We start from the raw sequence: 13,597 nt of genomic DNA on the forward strand, positions 1-13,597 counted from the left end.
ACATGAAAAAGATGGGGGACGAATCAAGGTGCAACATGAAAAAGATGGGGGACGAATCAAGGTGCAACATGAAAAAGATGGGGGACGAATCAAGGTGCAACATGAAAATGATGGGGGAGGACATTTGGCGTAAGCTGAGCGAAGAGGTGGCAGGGGTACGTGACGAGGTGAGGCGGTGCGAGGAACGTGTGGAGAGGGAGATAAAACGGAGTACAGCTGAACTACAAGGGGGAATGGAAGAACTGACTCGGGAAGTAGAAAAGCTGACGGTGGGACAGCAGGAGTTAAGGGAACAGGTAGAGAGAAATGGTAATGTAATCGGGGGGTTGAAGGCGGCGCAAAAAGAATTGAAGCGGGAAGTGGTAGCAACCAAGAGGGAGTGTAAAATGGTGCATGAGGGACTGCGAAGAGGATGGATTACGTAATAGAGACGATGGGAATGAAGGAACGAGAAATTAGGACGCGAATAGAGACGACAAAGGCAACCTTAGAAGGGGAGATTTCGGGGGCGCACCGGGAGATAAAGGAGGTGAAACAGAAGCTGGAGGAGGTAGAAGAAGGAATGATTGAAATTTAAAAGAGACGAAGCGAGACAGGGAATGAATTAAGGGAGGAGGTGATGGAATATGTGCAAGGTTTGTGTTCGCACCGTGATGAAATGCTTGCTGACCAAATAAAAAGTTTACAGGTGCTGGAAGAGAAGCGGGGGAAGGGAATCCCCGAGGTGAGTGGCGATGATTTCGGAAATGTGTTTGGTGCGATCGGGTGCTCGGCGAGCTTGGGAGAAAGGCGAGACCCGGGCGTTCGTGAAGGGCCCATTGAGAGGTGTGCGACTGGTACGGAGTGCGTGGAGAAAGAGTGTGCACCGGTGTGTGCAAGTACGAGTATGGAGTGGATAGCGAGATGTGATGACGCGGCTCAGGCATCGACAACGCCCCGGGTAGTGCTTCGTGGGACGAGTAGCGCACGCGAGCCCCCGGTGAGTGGTGCGCCGTGGGGACCGGAGGGAGTCGGTGCTGCGTCGGTCTCACAAGGACCGGCGTGCACGATTCGTGCCTCCGGCACCCGCACGGTATTGTTGGCGCCGTACCGCGGCAAGAGCGATCGGCGGGTTTTGAGGGGTAATTTGGAGTTTCGCAGCCACGCACCTTACTGGGTGAGGTGCTCTGACCGTGGCTCGTTGGGTCATCGTGCGTGGAACCGCAGGGCCCCGCGCAGGGATGGACCTCGGCACTTGGGCCCATCAATTCCTCCCCCCTCGGATCGTCAATGCCGGCCGGATACCACCCCATACAGGCGACCAACCACCCGCATGGATTGCTCGGCCCTTAGAGGCCGAGCCGCGACCAAGTACCTCCATGGATGGGGGCTCATAGTTTAGAAGACTGGGGGGAGTATTGTGCCCCCATGTGGGGGTATGGTGGTGTGACCATTCCCCACGAGGGGGAGCCCATGAGCACAAGTTTAGGGGGGATGGCAGTGTTAGGCCCATGGAGGGGCCAGCAATGGTTGCCTCCATGGGGCACCGAAACTAGCCGAGGGAGGGCTAGGATAATGATTAAGGATCTAGAGAGACCTTAGGGACCAAGATTTAAGTAGTGACATGAACAGTAGTGGGGACGTAGAGAGTTTAGGTGGTTGTTAAAAAAAAATGGTGTGCATAGTTTAAAGGGACGACGAGGGAAGCACGAGTTATAGGGGAAATCAGTTAGATAGATGATGCTGTGTGGTGGTGTGAAAATATTTGGTGTGGAAATAAATGGTGTATGGAAATAAATGGTGTGAGAATAAATGGTGTGGAAATAAATGGTGTGCAATGCATGGTGTGGAATGCATGGTGCGAAGGATTGAATGGGGGGAGTGGAACCCATTCACGGAGGCCCGGCGGGGTAGTTTAAAGTGAGGTAGAGGGTGCAGGTAAATTACCTGGATATTGACACCTGTGGTGCTGATTGCAGAAAGGTAGTGTTTTGTGAGGTGCATGAGACGGTGGAATGGCTGGGCATGTGGTTTAATTGGTAGTTATAGTTATTGGGACACTCCGTCACTGGTAGCTCGTCGGCCAGGTAAGGCCGTAGGTGGACTCAGGGAGCCAGTTAGGTTCGTGAGTGGGGCCCGAGGATCCAGGGAAAGGACCCGGGTTGCCCAATGCCAAGGTGGGCATCGAGGGGGTAAGCGCCAGGGAGGGCCTTCCCCAGGTAGGTTAGAGTGAGGAGCAGGCAAGCTCGGGAGGCGGCTCCAGTGAACGGAGGGGCGCAGGTAGGTAGACCTGCTGGTAGAGCCACACGACCCAGCCCTGAAATTGTGCGAGGGCACAGGTAGAAAATTTGTGGGGTTAGACCCAAATTCGGAGGGCACCACAAGTGTGGGCAATGGGAATTCGGGTTCTTAGAACCACATAGTTTAAAGAGGCCTACTGGCAGGGTGCGACCCCATGGAGTTTAAATGAGTAATGTTGTTAGTGTAGTTGGATGTGAGACCCCTTCGCACCATCCACAACCATCCACCACGGAGGAGAAAGCTCTTAGCTCTTTCACGAGCCTCGATTCAGTATACAAAAAAAACCAAAAAAAAACAAACAAAAAAAACTTTACACCGAGAGGCTCTGTAAGCTGTTTGGTAAGTGAGATGCATCACGACGTGAGTGGAACGTTGTTTTATTCCGTCCCTTCCTTCCTGGGAGAACCTGGAGGGATTTGGGGACGAATTTGGTGTTAGATGGGGACATGGGAGACAAGACGTAGAGACGAATTGTAAATACAAGGAGGGCTAGGGTAGTGTAATCAACGGTGGGGGTACGTACGGTTAGGGACGAGCTTACTCCGCCGCGTTCCTCTCACCACACCAGGTATGGTGATACCTGGTTACCTTGTTTTTGCGTGTGCCACTGTTGCTTTTCCTTGTGCTCGTTGCGCTGTCTTCCTCCCCGCCCAGGACCATTTGGAGACCCACCTGTCGCAGCATCTTGCTGCCAAACCATCACCTTATGGACCATGAGCCTTGTGGCCCCGCACCTCTGCTGTGGTAGCTCTTGGATGCCCCATCATCTTGCACCTTTGGACCACCTGTTGGGTGGCATTCTGGCCAACCATGGACCACCTGTTGGGTGGCATTCAGGCCAACCATGGACCACCTGTTGGGTGGCATTCAGGCCAACCATGGACCACCTGTTGGGTGGCATTCGGGCCAACCTTTGGACCACATGTCAGTGGCCCTGTTCACCAGAGAAACGGCTCGATTTTGAGGAGGTGAAAATTGAGATGCCCCTTTGCTTCAAATGGCCTGTATGCCGGTCTAGGGCAGCCGGTTTTTGTTAGGGAACCTCTCAAGACAAGAAGCCGCAAAATAACTCCAGCAGCAAGTGCCTCCATTTCCTTTCTCCATTTTTTCCCTCGAGTCCAGGTCCTGGGTTATAATGTTTGTAAATAAAGGTTAAAGTTTTGTAAATGTAAATGTAAGAATGTTGCCCACCGGCTATGTGTTTAGTTTCAAAATTCCGGAAATACGCGAACAGTTGTGGCTGTGAGTCTGTTCGTTAGCTGCTCAACACATTAGGAGGGACATATCTAGTGTAAATGATGTCGCACACATGGGGTTAGAGTTCAATGTTAGGGGGATTACATCTATGTGTCACACTAATGGTAAAGGTAAACTTTGAATGCCGACTACCGGTCGCTCCGCCTAAGGTCGACTCGGGATGAGTCTGATTGGAGAGGGGGGTAGTGTTGCAGTTTTGTGAATAAAGGCAACCCCCCGATAGTTACTTACACCACAACATGTAGCCTCCTAGAGTTAGTTATTTCTTATTAAATGTAAAGCATAGTCCCCTTTCCAGTGTTAGTATGCGTTGACATGCGTTGAGGCAGGCAGGATGATAGTAGGCCTCGTTGAAGCCTAAAGTGCCTCGTCATAGGACTAGGTCAGGCCCTGCAGGCCTGAAGGAGGAGCTAAAGGGAGTGGCCAATGAAAGCTGCAACCAATGGGAGCTAAAGGGAGTGGCCGAGAGTGAACAATGAGGGGCTGCCACGTCACGTGACCCCCGGCGGCCAATTGAGGCCCATGGAACATTCGGGTAGGGTTTCGGGGGGTTATAAAACCCGGCCCAGAACCTGCTAGCTGATCTCTCTCTTGCTGGGTTCCTGCTATACTCTCTCTCTCTGATGCGCGTGCTGGGCTCCTGCTCTACCCTCTCGCTTGGCTCCAGCATACTGAACGCTCCTCTGGTTCCTGCTACGTGCCCTGCCGCGATCATCTCCGGCTGTGGTGTCCTAGGTTGGAGCGATTCTTGGGGCTTCCGTCCAAAGGGGCCATTCGCACGAACTGCATGACCGAGCCCATCCGGGCGAGCTGCACGGAGCGGCCGCGCTTCTTGCGCATTACCCTCTTCCCCCCCTTCCCCGAACGAATGAGGGCCCTTGTCTGGGGACATAGGTAAGGCCGTTAAGATTCTTCGCTTTGTCCATGTTCTGTATATACTCTGTGAATAAATCCTGTGTTTGGTACTTCCAACCTGGCCGTCATTGTCCTTTCCCATATTGACCTAGCATTGCCCCGAATTAAAACCGCTCAATCGGGTTCGATATCCTAAACGGCACGGGTCACGCGACGCACAACCGCTCGGGCATTAAGAATCAGCGTGACTCGTGCAGAGTTCAGCCCCCGTTCTCACGGCTGCGTGTGTCCGAAGGTATTCGGGTTGTGACCGTTAACCCGTCCATGCGCAGCTGCGGGCTCGGCGGCTGGAGTTGCCTAGCAACCCATCGACCACGAGTTTAGTAGTTGTGGTGGCGGCCTCGTGGACCCGGAGTTCGAGGGGGAGCAGGGCCTAAACCCCCCTTAGTACGTCGACGAACCCGGGATCCGCAACAATATATTGTCGTAAGACAATGCAACATCCTTCAGATGAATAAAAATAATTATCACTAAAGTATTTCTGCAATCATAAGGAATTAGCGTGTTTCTCTCACGAGCCCTGACAATTAATTGGGGATTGGGAGCAAATATCGCATTTCGAGATGCAGGTAATAACTTGCCTACGAGAAAGAGAAATATTTGGAAGTCAAAAATGGACTTCCACAACAGCAAGCATACGAGATTTTTTGAATGCTAAGAAAACCCTCAAATTCACATTGGTGTCTATCAGTTCATCCGTCCGTCCCCCGAAAAGGTGATGTCGCTCATATCCCAAAAGCTATACATTGAAACTAGCTGAAACATTAAATATACATCTGCTAATATGTCTAATTAATGACTTTCAAAATAAATTCAAAATTTGTGCTCATTGAGGAGGTATATGGGGGAGGAGGAGGATTTGAGCCCTCCCCCCCCCCCCCCCCCCCCCAAAAAAAAATAGGTATTTGCTCTCTTCTCTGAAACCTTCGTCGCCCATGATGTACCAAAAAGTTTGTTCATGGCATAAAAAATATTAGGGTCCGAGTGGGTGTGTGGGGGGTTTGAATGACTGTTGCTCCTGATCCAGGTGAGCTTCAGGACCCATGGTCCTATTTTTGCTTGGCTCATAGGGGCCAATCCCCAAAAAGTTGAACACAGAAAAATTTCGACTCCGGTGGTAATTATTGGGAAAATGACAGGGGCATAGAAAAGGCCCATTATATAAGGGTATATGGCACGTGGCAAACTATAGAAAAGGAAGGACATTCCATAACTTGTAGAAAATACCAAACAACAGAAAATAAGGGAGATTCAAAAAATCCCGTGTGCATGCTGGACTACCCTTGTGTTCTGAGGAGGAACCAAATAATGCTCTAGAAAAGTTCATATAAAGGGGCACCCTACATGTGGCACATAAAATACATTCACTTCTTCATGCAGGTGCATGAATCAAATTGGCACCCCTTTGGACACACAACGGAGGTTGTAGCGACTTCGTTTTTTGCCCCCCTTCCCAAGGGGGTCGCCCACCTTTGGCAAAATCTGTCATTTATCATGGCATATTTCCAAGGCCGCTTCTAATAATAGATGCAACTAGAACGACACCAGGTAGAGCGCACACCTCCACCAGGCTGAGCAGTTTACGTTTTCTATGCACTGATAGGCCAGATCTGGATTCGGACCTGAACCAAAATCGAATCGGCTTGTTCTTATCACATAACCAACTCATCCACCAAGTTGTCATAACTCGCCCATAACTTTTTGAGATATCTCACTATGTATCATATTAGGCCTCAATGGTGAAGAATCACTGATACATTATAAAAATCATTGTATCCAGATTCGGATCTTCACCAAAATCTAATCAATTCTTCCTTGTTACACACCCAACCTGTCCAAGTTTCGTTCGAATCCACAACTTTGCCATATTGTGCTATATATATATATATAGTTGTTAGCCCTAAAATCACTGTGAATCACTAAAAAAAATCACAGTATCCGCACAGACACTTTATTAATGTTTATAAATCGCTTATCGTGACGTTTTGTGGCTATCCCAACAACAACAACAACAACATGCATTTTAAGGCCATTTTCCCTGCGAGAGCGGGGGTTAGCCTTGCGGTCCCCATGACAATCTTCTCCATCTTGCCGTATTTTCTGCATCTCTCCTTGTTAACCCCCTTGCCTGCATTTCTTCTTCCACCATTTTTGGCCAAGTCTTTCTCGGTCTTCCCCGTCCTCGACTTCCTTCTACATTCATTTCCATCACTCTTCTCGACCAGTCACTTTCATCCTTCCTCAACACATGACCAAACCATCTCAACCTGTTCCTCTTCACAACATCAATCACAGGCTCTATTCCCATCATTTTTCGCAATTCATCATTTGTCTTCCTCTCTCTCAACGATACTCCGCACATCCATCGAACCATTCGCATTTCCACCCTTTCCAACCTTCGTTGCTGCTCTACGTTCATTACCCATGTCTCGCTCCCATAAATCATAACACTTCTCACACATGCAGCATACACCTTTCCCTTCAGCTTCAACGACACTCCCCTCATCATCAGCACGCCACTCAGTTCCCGAAACTTCTTCCATGCACATCTCACTTCAGCAACCGTTGCCGAGTCTGATCCACCTTCTACATTCAGCATGTCTCCGAGGTAGCAAAATGTTTTCACACCTTCCAGCTTCACGCCGTCTCCAAGATCCAACTCAACATTTCCTCCATCTGCAGCTCCCTCTGTGCACACCTTACATTTGAATGTAGCTGCCGCACTGGTTAATGACCCTCTCAGACCACTACATTTTTGATGAACCCACTCAGCGCACATTGTACATTGAATGGAGTTCACTCCGACACCCTTCCTGCACACAGCACAGGGCCACTTCCCAGTTCTTTCCACCTCACCACATGCTTTGCCACTTGCCATCACCTTTGTCTTTCCGATATTCACCTTCAGACCTTTTGTCTCCATACATTCCTTCCACTTGTTCATCATTTCTTTCAGTCCATCCATACTTTCCGCAATAAACACCAGATCATCTGCATACAACAACTCCCACGGTAAACCCTCCTTTACGTTCTGAGCCAGCACCTCCATCACAGCTACAAATAGTAGTGGACTTGGTATCGACCCCTGATGCACTCCCACCTTCACCTCAAACTCACCAGTTCCCGTCCTTCGTCCTTACAGCTGTGAGCGCTCTTTTGTACATTGCCATCACTACTCTGATCAACCATTCCTCCACTCCTAACTTCCTCATTGCCCATGTCAATACTTTGCGTGGAACCCTATCAAATGCTTTCTCCAGATCAACAGATTTCTCCAGATCTCCAGAATTTGTGGGTACCCCAAAATATTATAAACCACAAACACGTTTAGTTACCTTTTGAACAGTCGCTCCTGCTGTTTAACACTAAAGTGAAAGGGAGAAAATCTGGGGTGTGTTCAATTTTCAAGCAGTTAACTAGCGCTTGCCAAGCCAGCCGTTCCTTATCAACAGTTTTGAATGGAGTGCTTGCTCGGATGCTTAAACCACTTGGTGGTAACTGAACACACCCCAAAAAACGTTGAGGCCTGAGCCGAGAGCTACTGTAATCTATTGTTATGTCGGTGGGGTAGGGATTACCTTAGAACAGGTAGGATGTATAAATTAACATGCTCTGGATGTCAGGTAAGAACCATCACCATGTATTAAGTTTTGTTTAGCCGGTTGAATAACTCTTCCATCACAATCACCAATAACTATTTTGTGAATAATTGTGGCCATACGAGGATGGCCCTTGTGTTAACTAGTTGTAGGGATTATGTTAATTCCCCTGTTCGTCAAACCTCAGTGATCTATCCTTTATCCTTTGTGGCACTGCACCATAGACACTGGTAGGAAATGGCCATTAAACCACACTAAATAACAATAAAAACCACCAGGAAGCCAGGACATTGAGCGCTACCGCTAATTACACCATTGGGAAGCACACATAGAGGTCAAGCAGGCTGAAGACACACCCCGAGGAGCCGTGATTGGCCAGGGCAGAGTAAGAAGGCATTCACTGATTGGTAGAGAGAAGGGCGAGCATGAAGCGGCATGCTGATTGGTGAAGAGCTGAGCCAGTGGTGTTGGCCTGTGGAGATTGGAAGAGAAGTGCCGATGACGTCAGGGCGGGACGTTAAAATAACTCTCAAACCGGCATTTTCTCTCTTGCTCTCTTGCCCCCTTGCTTCTTCTCCCTCACGCTCTTGTGCCCCTTGGTTCCAGACTCAGGTGGAAGACAGTTGTGCGTGGACGAAGGGCTCCAGGAAGCGATCGGACCGACCGTGTTCAGATGCCACCAGTAGTTAGGCAGCTCAGCAATTTTTGTGGGAACGACTTTACAAAAGTACCATTTTTATTTAATGGTTCATTGGACCATATGCAATAGAATTAGGACCGGAGGCAAGACATTTACAGTGTTTGACTTTTGCGCAAATACGACTCGCACAGCATAATATCGAGCAATACATTTATGCAAATAAATCGTCAGCTATTGGAGTTGGACTAAAATCGTAAATACATAAATTGCTGGACAAATTACCTTGAACAACATGTCGTCTGTTCTAAAGCTATATTGTCATTACATCCTTGTAGTTGCGTACATGTTAGATATATGAGAGGTGCGCGAGTCACAAGTATAACACATTTGTATAAACACTCGGTATTATATTACTAATTATTATTACATGGAAGCGTAAGATTTATTATGCAGGCATGCATAAGTTTTACAAATAACACTGCATGTAATGAAATAAAAGTTAGCCTCCTTGTTGAAAATATATACATAATTGGTTTTTGTCCTTGGTTTTTGTCCAATAAAAAGGTGAAGAACACTATATTTCTTGCCTCCGGTCCTAAATCTATTGTATATGGTCTAATGGACCACCAAAATAAAAATGGCGCTTTTGTCAAGCCGTTCCCCATTTTCGATAAATATGCTGCTAAGCTGCCTGACTACAGGGAGACGTGCAGAGGCAGCAGGAAGAGCCGTGGCCTGGAAAGTGTGGTTTTCCGTGCGAACGAGTGTACGAGAGCGGCTTACCACTGCAGCGTACGAGGCCTGGTTCCCACCAACGCGCGTGTTTCGCGCGCAACATCGCCAGTGCTCCGGACGACTTTTGACGAACCTGTCGAGATCCCACCAGTGCTAAGATCGGATCCCACCAGATCGGAGCTAAGTGCACACGCCCCATTATTTTCCAGTTTATTCTTCCCTTTGTCTGTGTTCAAGTCTGGTGTGGGGAACGTCCCGTTTAGGAATTTAGTTTTACCGTCACGTTTCTTGTTACCGGCATTCCGTTTAACAAACCTGTTATTTTTGTACATTCTAATTCCCGTCTTTGTTCAAGTTATTTTCTTTGCAGGCTTTGGGACTGCCGGGAGGATCGACAGGTAAGACCCTTCATCCCTCCCCCTTCTCTTTCTCCCTCCCGCATATAATGAAGTCCGCATTTGAACTGAATGCCTCGAAGTAACGCTTGATTACCATCCGCGACTCTCCCGGTGTTAACTGAGAACAGTCACGCGACACTATATACCCTATGGAGGAAAATAACATGAGACTTCCTGCCGCTCCCGTACGGACTGGGTGTACTGGTATCTAACATTAATCAAATTAAAGGTGTGTTACATATTTATGTGAATGTATGTGAATTACTATTCAGGTCTTTGCTTAGCAATGTGTAGTCAATTAAAGGTTGTTGTGATTAAAGGGTCAGGAGCCCTTCTGGGAAAAAGGAGACCGGAAACGGAAGAAGAAAAGACACGAGGTCCTGGAGAAGCGACGATTCTTCTTCTTCCTCGCCGAGCTCGGACGCGAGCGGTATCGCTATTGAGCAACGAAAGAGAATCGGCGTTTAAAAGCCCGTCTGGCGAGAGGAGTTACCGGGACGTGTAACTACCCTTTGACACGTCAAGTCACTGTGGGTTCGTGCACGGCACCAAGCGTCCGGCACAGTTCGCCTCACCGTCTACAAGGCCGCGTACGGGTCGCACCTGGGGCCTCGTGCGCTGGGCAAGCCGCGTGTTGCTTTGCCCGCTTTGCTTTACCCGCTTTGCTTGGCCAGGAGGTGTGCGCTGCAGCCGTTGTTCCCGGTACGGGACGTGCCCGGTGGAAGCACATCAGGAAGGGTCCGTTCAACCGCCCACGTGCGGAGATCGACCTACAGGAGTACGGAGACATTGAGAGAGACATTGACCATGGAGGGAGTCGGGAGTGGGGCTCACGTGAGGAATGTATAAGATGGCCATCTTAGAGTTACTGTAGATGAGTTTACATCTTTGTAAGATTGATTGCTGATTGTTGATGGTTGTTGATTGCTCGGGGAATATATCCTTGATTATTCCGGATCCTTGGTGTGGGGTTTCTTATTGATTGGAATTCATATTGATTGCGTTACGAACGCGCATAAATAATAGATCTTTCTGGCAGAGTTCCTCTCACGGTCCGGGGGTCACCGAGACCAGGTAGTCACCGGGAGGACCACGTAACAGAATTGGGGGCTCGTCCAAATTACGATTTGCGGATTCGCAATTGGGTCTACGTCCGGGATTTAAAATGGTATAACATAATAAAATAATATTTTATTAATTAAAATTAATTAATTAATTATTAATTGGTAAATTTTGGTGAAATTGTGGTAAAGTCTTGGGTGAAGGTTAACATGTGTTAACGATAGTCACCATGGCGTTTGTTGCACAGAACTTTGCGGTAACACCTAGTGAGGCACAGTTCCGAGCGTTACTAAAAGCGGACCTCTTGAAATTGGCCAAACATTTTAACTTGGAGGTCCGAACTAATTTGAGGAAGGCAGAGTTGCAGACCACGGTGATAGCCTATGGTGGGATTAGGAACATGGGACGAGTTAGCCTGGCAGTGGCTACCCGAAGAACCAGAAGACGTTGGGCTCCGGAAACGGGAGTTGCAATTACGGAGCCAGGAACGGATTAAAGAAGAAGAAAGGAAAGCAGAAGAGAGGAGAGAAGAGAAACAAGCAGAGGAAAGGAGAGTGGAACGAGAACTCCAGGAAAGGTTAAAAGAAGAAGAAAGGAAAGCAGAAAAGGAAAGAGCAGAAGAAGAAAGGAAAGCAGAAAAGGAAAGAGCAGAAGAAGAAAGGAAAGCAGAAAAGGAAAGAGCAGAAGAAGAAAGGAAAGCAGAAGAGAGGAGAGAAGAGAAACAAGCAGAGGAAAGGAGAGTGGAACGAGAACTCCAGGAAAGGTTAGAAGGGAGAAAAGCAGAGGAGAGGAGAGCTGCAAGGGACCTCGAAGCAGAGGAGAGAAAAGCGGAAAGGGAATTAAAGGAACGTGACATGGAGCTTCAGCAAGAAATTAAATTCAAGGAGCTGGAGTTAATGAGAGAACGGGGAGAGGTACCACCCTTGCTGACGGGGTCGACACCTAGCCAGAACACCTGGGATGTGGGCAGACATGTGAGGCTGGTTCCACCCTTCAGTGAAAAGGAAGTCGCTAAATTTTTTCCACACTTTGAGAAAGTGGCTCGACAGTTAAACTGGCCAGAGGAGGCCTGGACCATACTAGTGCAAAGTGTGCTGGTGGGAAAAGCTCAAGAGATTTATTCGGCGCTACCAATGGACCAATGTGCAGATTATGAGGTATTGAAGAAGCACATCCTCAAAGCCTATGAGTTGGTTCCGGAAGCTTACCGGCAAAAATTCAGGAATGCCAGGAAGAGGGAGAGTGAGACCCATGTGGAGTTTGCTAGAGTGAAAGAAAACATGTTTGATCGGTGGTGTGAGTCAAAAGGAGTCGGGAAAGACTTCGAAACATTGCGTGACTTGATCCTGGTGGAGGAATTTCAACAGTGTGTCCACGAGGACATCAAAGTGTACCTGCAGGAAAAGAAAGTACCGAAGTTGTGGGACGCAGCCACCATGGCAGATGATTATGCCTTAACACACCGGATAGGGGTCCACGAACCTAACTCCTCGCCTAGATCTCCGCAGGGGAGGTGTGGAACAGTAGGTGCGGAGAACGACAATACATGGCGGCGGCCTCGAGATGAATATGGGGACAACGCTGATACCCGAACTGTTCGAAATCAGGGGGCTACGGGCCCAAGACAAACTTATTTTTCGGGGGGCCCGAGGCAGACCACGAGTTTTTCCTCCGGGCCTACTTGCGCTTTTTGCAAGAAACCTGGACACTTGATGTCCAGTTGTTACCTCATGAAAAGGGAAAACCCAGAGCGGAGTCCGACTATTACCACTCCGAATGCGATGGCAAGCGTAAGAAATCGCCCACAGAAGAGTTACCAACCATTTATTTATGAGAGGTTGGTCTCACTCAAGGGAGACTTGACTAACCCAAGACCGGTTAGGGTTTTGAGGGACACAGGAGCCCATCAATCCTTAATGCTGGAAGGCATTTTGCCATTGTCAAAGAGTACCGCAACTGGTGATAGTGTTCGGTTACAAGGGATCGGTGGCTGTGTTAGTGCCCCACTTCATGTCATCCATTTGGAAACCGATTTGGTGTCAGGACCGGTCACCGTCGGTTTACAAGCCACGCTTCCTGTAGAGGGAGTATCTGTGATTATCGGGAATGATTTGGCCGGGGGGCAAATTTATGGTAACCCGAGGGTTGGTAAAGAGCACAGCAGGGAAAATAACACCACACCAGCTCGGGATGGCGACAAAAGTTCCAAGTTATTTGTAGGGGGACTGAACTTCAACACAGAGGAAGAAGTTCTGACCTCTGTCTTCAACAGGTATGGGCCGCTGGTGGAAGTGCGGGTGGTAAAAGACAGGGAAACGCAACGGTCAAGAGGGTTCGGCTTTGTCACGTTTGCAAGCACAAGAGACGCCAGAGAGGCAGAGAAGAATTGGAATGGTAAGGATTTGGAGGGTCGGACCATAACAGTAGGGAAGGCATTTCGTAGGCGTCGAGAGGTCTACAGAAGAGGACAACTTGGCAGTAGTTTTAGGGTTGGCAGCAGCCGATATTACTATGGAGGCTCCCAGAGTTACGGCACCTCCCGAAAGAATGAATGTCAGAGCACTGGCCGAGAAGGAGACCGCCAGTCAGGTAACGGCTGGGACAAGGGGTCCCACCGTAACTGGTAGGAGTCTGGAGAAGTTGAAGCCCTATATACGGGGGAGCCGCTGAGCCGGGGCTCCTACACGGACTAACCGTGAACGCCGCGTTCT

This window comes from Myxine glutinosa, chromosome 2, assembly GCF_964187855.1.
Source record: "Myxine glutinosa chromosome 2, kmMyxGlut1.1, whole genome shotgun sequence".
In the NCBI taxonomy this organism is placed as follows: Eukaryota; Metazoa; Chordata; class Myxini; order Myxiniformes; family Myxinidae; genus Myxine; species Myxine glutinosa.